The following is a 9903-nucleotide window of genomic DNA, read 5'->3' as shown; positions in this document are numbered from 1 at the left end:
GCGGAAGGATCACCGGAGCCCAGCAGGTCGAGTCTGCGGTGGCCGGGAGTGGCCACTGCATTCCAGTCTGGGTGACAGAGTGAGACTCCAACTCAAAAAATATATATATATATATTTCACATATATATGAATAGGTCTTAAACAGAATTTATACCAGTCCAAATTTCAGAAGTCTTATTATGAGCATCCTACTTAAGAGGTATGGAAAGCAACCTACTTTCCTTATCCTGCAAATTTGTTTTAGTGTTTTGATGTTGTTGTTGTTGTTTCTTACTCCATGCAGGAAAAAACATTATCACCTTTCAACCTAAGCAGTGCTTTTATCTAACAAATTTGCAGGATAAGGAAAGTAGGTTGCTTTCCACACCTCTCAAGTAGGATGTTCATAACAAGGCTTCTGAAATTTGGACTGATATAAGTTCTGTTTAACACCTATTCATGTATATATGAAATATATTTTAAAGTCAAATAGAAATATTTTAAAATTATCAGAGGAGATGACTAAAAGTCACACTGAATTTTGCCACACTTGGGGAAGGGGATTATTTTGCTTAGAGCCTTTTCTATGTAGATAATCCAAAGGCCAAGGCCAAGGTTACCATATAATCTTTATGCAAATAAAAAAAGCTACTCCATTACTGAAAAAAGCACTCTTCACAGACAGACAAACTACAAAATGCCCCACCCCCCCACCACCCCAGGAAGACAAATTAGGAAATGACACTCAACAATGCTATGCTGAATTTTGGCTCCAACTTGCTCCCTTTTGCTCGGATGCCTTTGGCCCTGTACCACCTTAGGCAGTGCATCTCTGCATCCTCCTTTTCTTGTGCTTTTCAATTCTTGTTGCACTACAGACTTTAAAGGCCAGTTCAGGAATGTGAATAAAGTCTGTAGTTTTGTTAATAATATTGTATCAATGTTAATTGCTCAGTTCTGATCATTGTACTATGGTTATGCAAGATATTAACATTAGGAGAAGCCGAAGGAAATATGAAAATTCTCTATATAATTTTTTTCCCTTCTTGTGAGTCAAAAATTATTTCAAAATAAAAAGTTCATTGTAAAAATCAGAAGAGAGGGGCAGAGCAATATAGCAGAGTAGGACTCATGATTAATTGTCCCTTCATAGAAACATCAATTTGAACAATCCACACATGAAAAAAACCTTTACAAGAGGTAAGGAATTCACATGCAAGATCACAGTACCTAGTTTTAACATAATGATAGTAAAAGATACATTGAAGATACACCTTTCTACCCTCAAGACAGTTTTACATTGCCCATGTCACCTTTTCTTCAACCCCAGGCAGCACAACTAGGAGTACATTTAATAAAGGAGGTGAAAGAACTCTACAATGAAAACTATAAAATATTGAGGAAAGAAACCAAAGAAGACACAAATAAATGGAGAGATATCCTGTATTTGTGGATTGGAAGAAATAATATTGTTAAAATAGCCATACTACCCCAAAAAATCTACAGATTCCATGTAATCTCTATTAAAATACCAATGACATTCTTTACAGAAATAAGAAAAACAATACTAAAATATGTATAGAACCACAAAAAACCACAAATAGCCAAAGCAATCTTGAGCAAAAAGAACAAAGTTGGAGGCATCACACTACCTGACTTCAAAGTATACTACAAAGCTATAGCAGCCAAAGCAACATGGTACTGGCATAAAAACAGACACATATCCCAATGGAACAGAATAGAGAGCCCTCACACATTCAGGCATTTAGAGCTAACTGTTTTTTGACAAAGATGCCAAGAACACATAATGGGGAAAGGATAGTCTCTTCAATAAATGGTACTGGAAAAACTGAATATATGTAGAAGAATAAAACTAGACCCCTATCTCTCACCATATACATCAATCAAAATGGATTAGGGACTGAAATGTCAGACCCAAAACTATGAAACTACTAGAAGAAAACAGGAAAAACATTTCATGACATTGATCTGGTAAGGATTTGTAAACTAAAAATAAAAACCTGAGGCCCCTCCAACCAACTAAACAGACTCCCTCTTGGCCAAAGGAACCCCAGAGAAACCTGAAAAACTGATCTTGTCCTGGGAAGGGAAGTTGGACACGCCTTGTTAACCCCCTTCCCTTTTGGAGTTTAGGCACAACTGACCAGCATTAATGTTAAAATAGAGATTATAAGACAGACAAAACAGGCTCTATTTTTTTTTAAGTTTAGAATCATGGGAAACAAGATTTGTTATAAAGGTATATTGGGTGAAGGCGAGGTTTGGGCTTCTGATGAGCCCATACTCCACCAGTGATGATTATGGTGCCCAATGGGTGGTTTTGTATCCCTTATCCCCTCTACCTCTCTCCTTCTTTTAGTAGTACCCGGTGTCTGTTGTCCCCATCCTGTGTCCGTGTGTGTCCAGTGTTTAGTACCCACTTATAGAGTTAAAACATGTAGTATTCAGTTTTTTAAAATAGACGCTTTGTGGCAATAAGATACCAAATTATAAACAAGACCTAAGGCTATGCAAGGCAAGGGTTGCATATGCCTGTAGGCCATCAGTCTCGCTACACAGCATTCTTATTTTAACTTAAAATATTCCTTTCTGCTGACTCCAAGTTTTAGACAGAGCCTTACTCCTTCAGCCAATTGCTAATTAATGAATCTCTGAACCCTCCTAAAACCTGCAAGCCCCCTCATCAAGATATCTTGCCTTTTTGGACCAAACCAATGTATACCATCTATGTATTGATTTATATATTTGCCTGTAATGCCTGCCTCCCTAAAATTATAAAACCAAACATAATCTGACTACTTCAAGTGCACTTTCTCAGGACCTCTTTAGACTGTGTTTCTTTGAGCCATAGTCACTTATATTGGTTCAGTATAAACCTCTTTAAAATATTTTAGTTTGTTATTTTGTTAACAGGTTTTTTTTGGATAAAATTTCAAAAGCACACAAAACAAAAGCAAAAATAGACATATGGTATTATATCAAACTAAAAAGCTTCATCATAGCAAAATAAATAATCAGCAGAGTGAAAAGACTGCGTACAGAATAGAAGAAACTATTTGCAAGCCACACATCTGACAAAGGGTTAATATCCAAGATATATAAGTAACTTAATAACAAAAAAACTCAGTTACAAAAGCACAAACCACCTGAATAGACATTTATCAAAAGAAGATATATGAATGGCCAACAGGTATATGAAAAACTGCTCAACATCACTACTTATCAGAGAAATGCAAATCAAAACCACAGTGAAATATCCCAGGTAGAATGGCTATTATAAAAACGACAAAAAATAACAAGTACTGACAAGTATATGGAGAAAAGGGAACCCTTCTACCTTGATGGGAATGTGAATCGGTATAGCCATTATGAAAAACAGTATGAGGTTCACCAAAAAATTAAAATAGAATCACCTTATTGTTTCTACCATATTGTTACATATCCGAAAGAAAGAAAATCAGTCTGTCAAAGAGATATTTGCACTGCCACCTTTATTACAGCACTATTAACAGTAGCCAAAACATGAAATCAGTCTAAGTATCCATCAAAGGATGAATGAAGAAAATGTAGCATATACATACAATGAAATATTATTCACCCTTAAAAAAGAATATGTATACACATACATATGTACATATATGTATATATTCAATGAAATACTATTTAGCCATAAACAGAATGAAATCCTGCCATTTGCAGCAACATGTAAGAACCCAGAGGCCATTAAGTGACGTGAAACAAACCAAACACAGAAAGACAATTATTGTATGTCCTCACTCGTATGTGGGAGCTAAAAAAAAGTGGATCTCAGGAAGATAGAGAATAGATTGGTGGTTACCAGAGGTTGGGAAGAGAAAGAAGGAGGGGAGAATAAAGAGAGGGTTATTAATGGATACAAATATACATTTATATAGAAGAAATAATCCTGGTGTTCAATAGATGACTATAATTAACATTGATTATACATTTCAAATAGCTAGAAGAGAATAACTTGAGTTATTCTAAAGAAGAGATAAATATTAAGGAGATGGACATTCCAATTACCTTGACTTGATTACATGAATGTATCCAATTATCATATGTACTGTGAAAATATCTACAGCTATTGTGTGTCAATAAAAATAAATAAATACATTTTTCAAAAGAAAAGCCAAAAAATGTTTAAAGAAAATGTAAAAAGAAAATGTATATATGCACACAAAGGAATACTGTTCAGCCATTAAAAAAAATGAAATCCTGCCACTTGCAAAACATGGGTGAACCTAGAGGACATTATATGAAGTGAAATAAGTCAAGCACTGAAAGACACACACAACATTATCTCACTCATATATAGAATCTAAAAAAGTTGATCACATAGAAATAGAGAGTAGATTGGTGTTTACCATAGGCTCAGGTTGTTGGGGTGGAGGACGGCGAGATATTGGTTAAAGAACACATAATTGCACTAAATAGTAGGCATAAATTTAAAGAGATCTATTGTACAGCAAGATAATATCGTTAATGATGATATATTGTATTCTTGAAAAATGTAAAGAGGTGGATGTTATATACTATTACCACAAAAATAACTAAGATAATGCATTTGTTATTAGCTAGATTTAACCATCTCACAAAGTATATGTACTTTAAAACATGTTGTACATGATAAAAACACACAATGTTATCTGTTTATTTAAAATATTTTTAATTAATTAATTTATTTATTATAAAGACGGGTACAATTCAGGGTTAGGTATAAAACACTGATCATGCAGGTACCCTTGTTGATGAGGTATGCTCCTCCCTCCCCTAGCAGTTTCCCTCAACTGCCAGTCCCACTCACCCTCCCCTGACAGTTTTTCACTACTGCCAATCGCTTTCTTATAGCATTATAATTGTTCAAGGTCAGCTTATGAGTGAGAACATATGTTTATTTAAAATATTTTTTAAGTCAGTAGTGGAGGATTTAGATCTTAGCCCCACAGCTCTTTCTTCCTTTGTAGCTCTGAACTCTCTTTATTCTTTGCCATCTTTACCTGTGCATGTTTCCAATTTTGCTGCATTGCACCAAGCAAGGAATCTGTGAATGACAGCTGGTTTTATTTCTCAAATACAACCTGTTCAACATAAATATATAAACAAGGAGCTCAATCTCAATTTCAATAAGCTTGATTAATTGACGTCTTTGCTAGACACTGTGGGGAGTGGTAAATGGAACTACACAGTCAAAAAAATTATAGTTTGGAAGACACGAGTAGCAAACATAATATAAAAGAAAACACATAGAACAATATGTAAGTGTTAAATTGTGTACTGCAGAACATTAGTTAAAATGAAAGGATAAAGAATTCCAAATATCCTCTCCTCCATAAATGCAATAAAAACACTAGTAAAAAGAATTAACTTTTTTAGAACATAGAAATATAACCAAAGGTTTGCAACAATCCAGGGAGAGTTTATTCAAAAGAAATGGCTGAATCTGAGTAAAAACAGCAAAATTTGTGGCATTTAAACTTATCCTGTTTCCACCCCCACTCCCTTTCCAGTTCCACAGTAGCTTTGAAAACCAATGGGCCACAATCACACTGAAAACAAGCAGCCTGGAAAACAGTGGAGGGAGCAAAACACAGTTGGAACTCCTTCAGAGTTTCATGCTCAGAATCACTCTGATAGCTAAACAAGAAAAAAGACTCCACAGGAAAATAAAACTATAGGTCAATATTCTTGCATATATAGATGCAAAATTCCTCCACAAAATGCTGGCAAACTAAGCCTAGCTACATATAAAAGGATCATACACCAAGACCAAGTGGGATTTTCCCCAGAAATGAGAGGTTGATTCAACATATGAATATCAATCAATGTGATATACCATATTAATAGAATAAAGGACAATAACCACATAATCATCTCAATAGATACAGAGAAAAAGTATTTGACAAAACTAAACACCTTTAATGATTAAAAATGCTCAAAAAATTAGAAATAGAAGGGAATTAATTCCCTTACCCTGAAAATGGTCATCTATGAAAACTCCACAGTCTCAGGAACAAGGCAAGGATGTCCTGTCTTACCATTTTTATTCAACATTTTACTGGAAGTTTTAGTCAGAGAAATTAGGCAAGAAAAATAAATAAGAGGCATCCAGACTGGAAAGGAAGACTAACTCTGTTTGCAGATAATATGATTTTGTGTATAAAAAACACAAAGAATGTTTTAAAAAACCTCTTAGAGCTAATAAACAAGTTCAGTAAAGTTATAGAAAACAGGATAAACATACAAAATTTATTTGTATTTCTATACACTAACAACGAGCAATCTAAAAATGAATTATGAGAACAATTCCATTTACAATAACATAAAAAAGAATAGCATAGTTTGAAATAAAATTAATAAAATAATAGCATGATTTGCACATGGACAACTACAAAATAGGGTTAAAAAGAATTAAGAAAGACATAAATAAATGGAAAGACTCCATGGTCATAAATGAGAAGAATTAATATTGTAAAGATAGAAATACTCTTCAAATTAATCTACAGATTCAAAATAAACCTTATCAAAATTCCAACTAGCTTATTTGAAAAAATTGACAATCTGATTCTAAGGTTCATATGGAAATGCAAAGGAACCATAATTGACCAAATAATCACAATAAAGAGAAACAAAGTTGGAGAGCTCACATGATCCAGTTTCAAAACTTACTGCAAAGATATAGTAATTTCAAAAATATGTGATCCTAGCATAAGGATAGTTATATAGACTAGTGGAGTAGAATTGATATCCCAGAATTAAAGCCACATATTTTTGGTCAATTGATTTTCAACAAGGGTGCCAAGACTATTCAATGTGGAGAATCAATAATCTCCTCAATAAATGGCGTTGAGAAAACTGTACATCCACATGATGACAAATGACTTCATATCATATATAAAAATTACTTTTAAATGGATCAAAGACCTAAATAAAAGAGCTAAAACTGCAAGTCTTAGAAGAAAACATAGGTGTAAATCTTCATGATCTTGAATTAAGCAATGATTTGGTATAAATTGTAATGACTTGGACTAGGCAACTGTTTCTCACCTACAACACCAAAAGCACAAGAAACCAAAGAAAAAATAGATAAATTGGACTTTGTCAAAATTAAAAATATTTGCACCGCAAAGGTCATTATCAATAAAGTGAAAGAAAACCCATGGAATAGGAGGAAATAGTTGCAAATCATATATCTAATAAGAGACTAATATCCAGAATATATAAAAAATTGTTACAACTTAACAATAAAATGACAACCCAATTTAAAAATGGGCAAAGAGGGCAACCTTCTTTCCCGCAGATGGGGGCATTCCTATCTCCTAATAAATTCCTACTTACTCTCCAAAAAAAATGAACAAAGAAAGAAGTCAATCTGAAAAGGCTATATACTGATTCCACTTATATGACGTTCTGAAAAAAGGCAAAACTACATAGAGGCAATAAAAAGATGAGTAGTTAAATGAGCAAAGGGTAAGTAGTTGAATAGGTGAAGCACAAGAGATCTTTTTAAGGATAGAAGAATTATTCTGTATGATATTGTAATGGTGAGTACCTGGTACCATGCGTTTATCAAAAGAAAATATAGAACTTTACAGCACAAACAGTAAACATTAATATTTGCAAATAAAAAATCATTTAGGAAATAGGAGGATCCCACAATGGCATGCAGGCTGTGACCAAAAAACAAAAAATGAAACAAAAACTAACTGTATTGTACATGTATGAAACAATCTCACCAAAAGGGGCTAGAGGATAAGATACCGACCTACGTAGCTTGGAAAATGAGTCTGTTCAACTAGAGGCAAAAGAAACTATACATAAGCACTGTACTCTAGTTAAGTTTTCTCCCAAAGGAATATGGGTAATAATTCTCATACTGCCATCTACACATGTATATGGGAACTGAATAGTCAAGTAAATCGATGGTGAATGATGGGGCCAGGTTTCTTACTGTTGGAGTGAGTTTACAGGTAAGCAAGGGGAGGACCTTAGAATGATCCATGTGGATTGCAATTGCAGACATCAGTATGAACTCATGTTTAGCTTAATATAGATACAGATGGTTACATATAGTAATATTTCTACTATGTATAAATACATGAATATATCTATATGTCTATATCTATCTATACTATATATAGAGATGGTGCCAAAAATGTATACACTTTAAGAAAGGAAAAAACTGTATTAAATTGTAATTCTCAATATATACTGATAACAAAAGATAAATACAAGTCACATTTGACTTCTGCAATTACAAGAGGTGGTCAAAGTGGTTACCATCAGCGTCCAGACACTTCTGATTATGGCAAGCATCTCTTATCAGCTCTTAGAATGTGTACATATTTTTTGGCACCCCTAGTATCCATCTATCTAAGAAGGCCTAGAAGTAATTAGCACATGTAGCTTTTAGACCTTGGTTTCTAATACTATTCTCCCATAAAAGGAGAAATCCTGATTTTAGGACTGGAGCATTACATATACAAGAAGATCCTGGAGCAGGAAGAAAAGAAGAGCCAAAATAAAAAGCACACTGACAGAGTTTGTCAAAAGAACACAGGAGTCAAATGAAAGAGCTCTAAATGGCCAAAGCTGAAACAATTTGAGCAAAAAATATAAATATTGAAGTATAACTCGAAGTATAAAATAAATATCCTTGTGTTTATACTGACATAAACAAATGATTAAGCAAATAAATAAAAAAGAAGCAAATTTCTTGTGCAGAATTCCAAATAATTTATGCAGATACTTCACCCTCAAGGAGGTGGAGCTTAACTCATCATGCCTTCAGTGTGGATAGTGCATAAGACTTATTTCAAAGTGTACATTATAGAAAAGGGAAGAAAAAAGTCACATCACAGTAAGAAAACTTGACAAACACTACCTCAACCAGGTGCTATAGATCAACATTGACAGTGGTAAATCATGTTCATAGTAGGTACTTTCACCCCAATCTAATCATGAGAAATATGGCAAAGCCCAATAGAGGTAGATTCTAGAAAATATCTACTCAGTACTCCTTAAAACTGTAAAGGTCATCAAAAACAAGGAAAATCTGAGCAACTGTCACACCGAAAAGAGCTTAAGGAGACATAATGACTAAATGTAATTTGTTATCCTGAATGGGATCCTAGAACAGAGCAAAAACATTAGGTAAAAACTGAAGTATTTTAATTAATAGAGTAATTTTAGTAACTTAATGAAGTAACTTTAGTTAATAATAATGTATCAATACTAATTCATTCATTGTAGAAAATGTACCATAATAATGAAAGATGTTAATAAGAGGAAAAATTATCTGTACTATCTTTGTGATTTTTCTGTAAATCTGAAACCAAAAAATAAAGTTTAGTTTTTAAATGGGCAAAGGATTTGAACAGACATTTCTCCCCCCAAAATACAAATGGCCAATAAGCACAGGAAAATATGCTCAATATCAATATCCATTAAGAAAATACAAGTCTATAAAACTCAGTGATTTATCACAGAAACAAAGAGCTGAGTACTACATGTACTCACTCATAAGCAGACCCTGAACATTTATCATAATACTATAAGAAAGAGATTGGCAGTAGTGGGAAACTGCCGGGGGTGGGAGGGACACATAACATCAATAAGGGTTCTCAAACTTTACCTGCATGATGACCACTTATGCACTTAACCCTCAATTGTACTCCACATCTTTAAAATAAAAATAATAATTTTTAAAAAGAAAGAAAATACAGTTCAAACAACAAGATACCACTTCATACCTAATAAGATGGCTATAATTTAAAAATGGAAAATAATAAAGGTTGGCAAGAATGTGGAGAAATTGGAGCATTCATACTATGCTGGTGTAACAAAGTAAAATGTAAAATGGCGCTTTGGAAAACAATCTGGAGG

This window comes from Carlito syrichta, unplaced genomic scaffold, assembly GCF_000164805.1.
Source record: "Carlito syrichta isolate Samal-C Ts95f unplaced genomic scaffold, Tarsius_syrichta-2.0.1 Scaffold315473, whole genome shotgun sequence".
In the NCBI taxonomy this organism is placed as follows: Eukaryota; Metazoa; Chordata; class Mammalia; order Primates; family Tarsiidae; genus Carlito; species Carlito syrichta.
The sequence above is the reverse complement of the archived record's forward strand: the minus strand, read 5'-3'. Positions refer to the sequence as shown.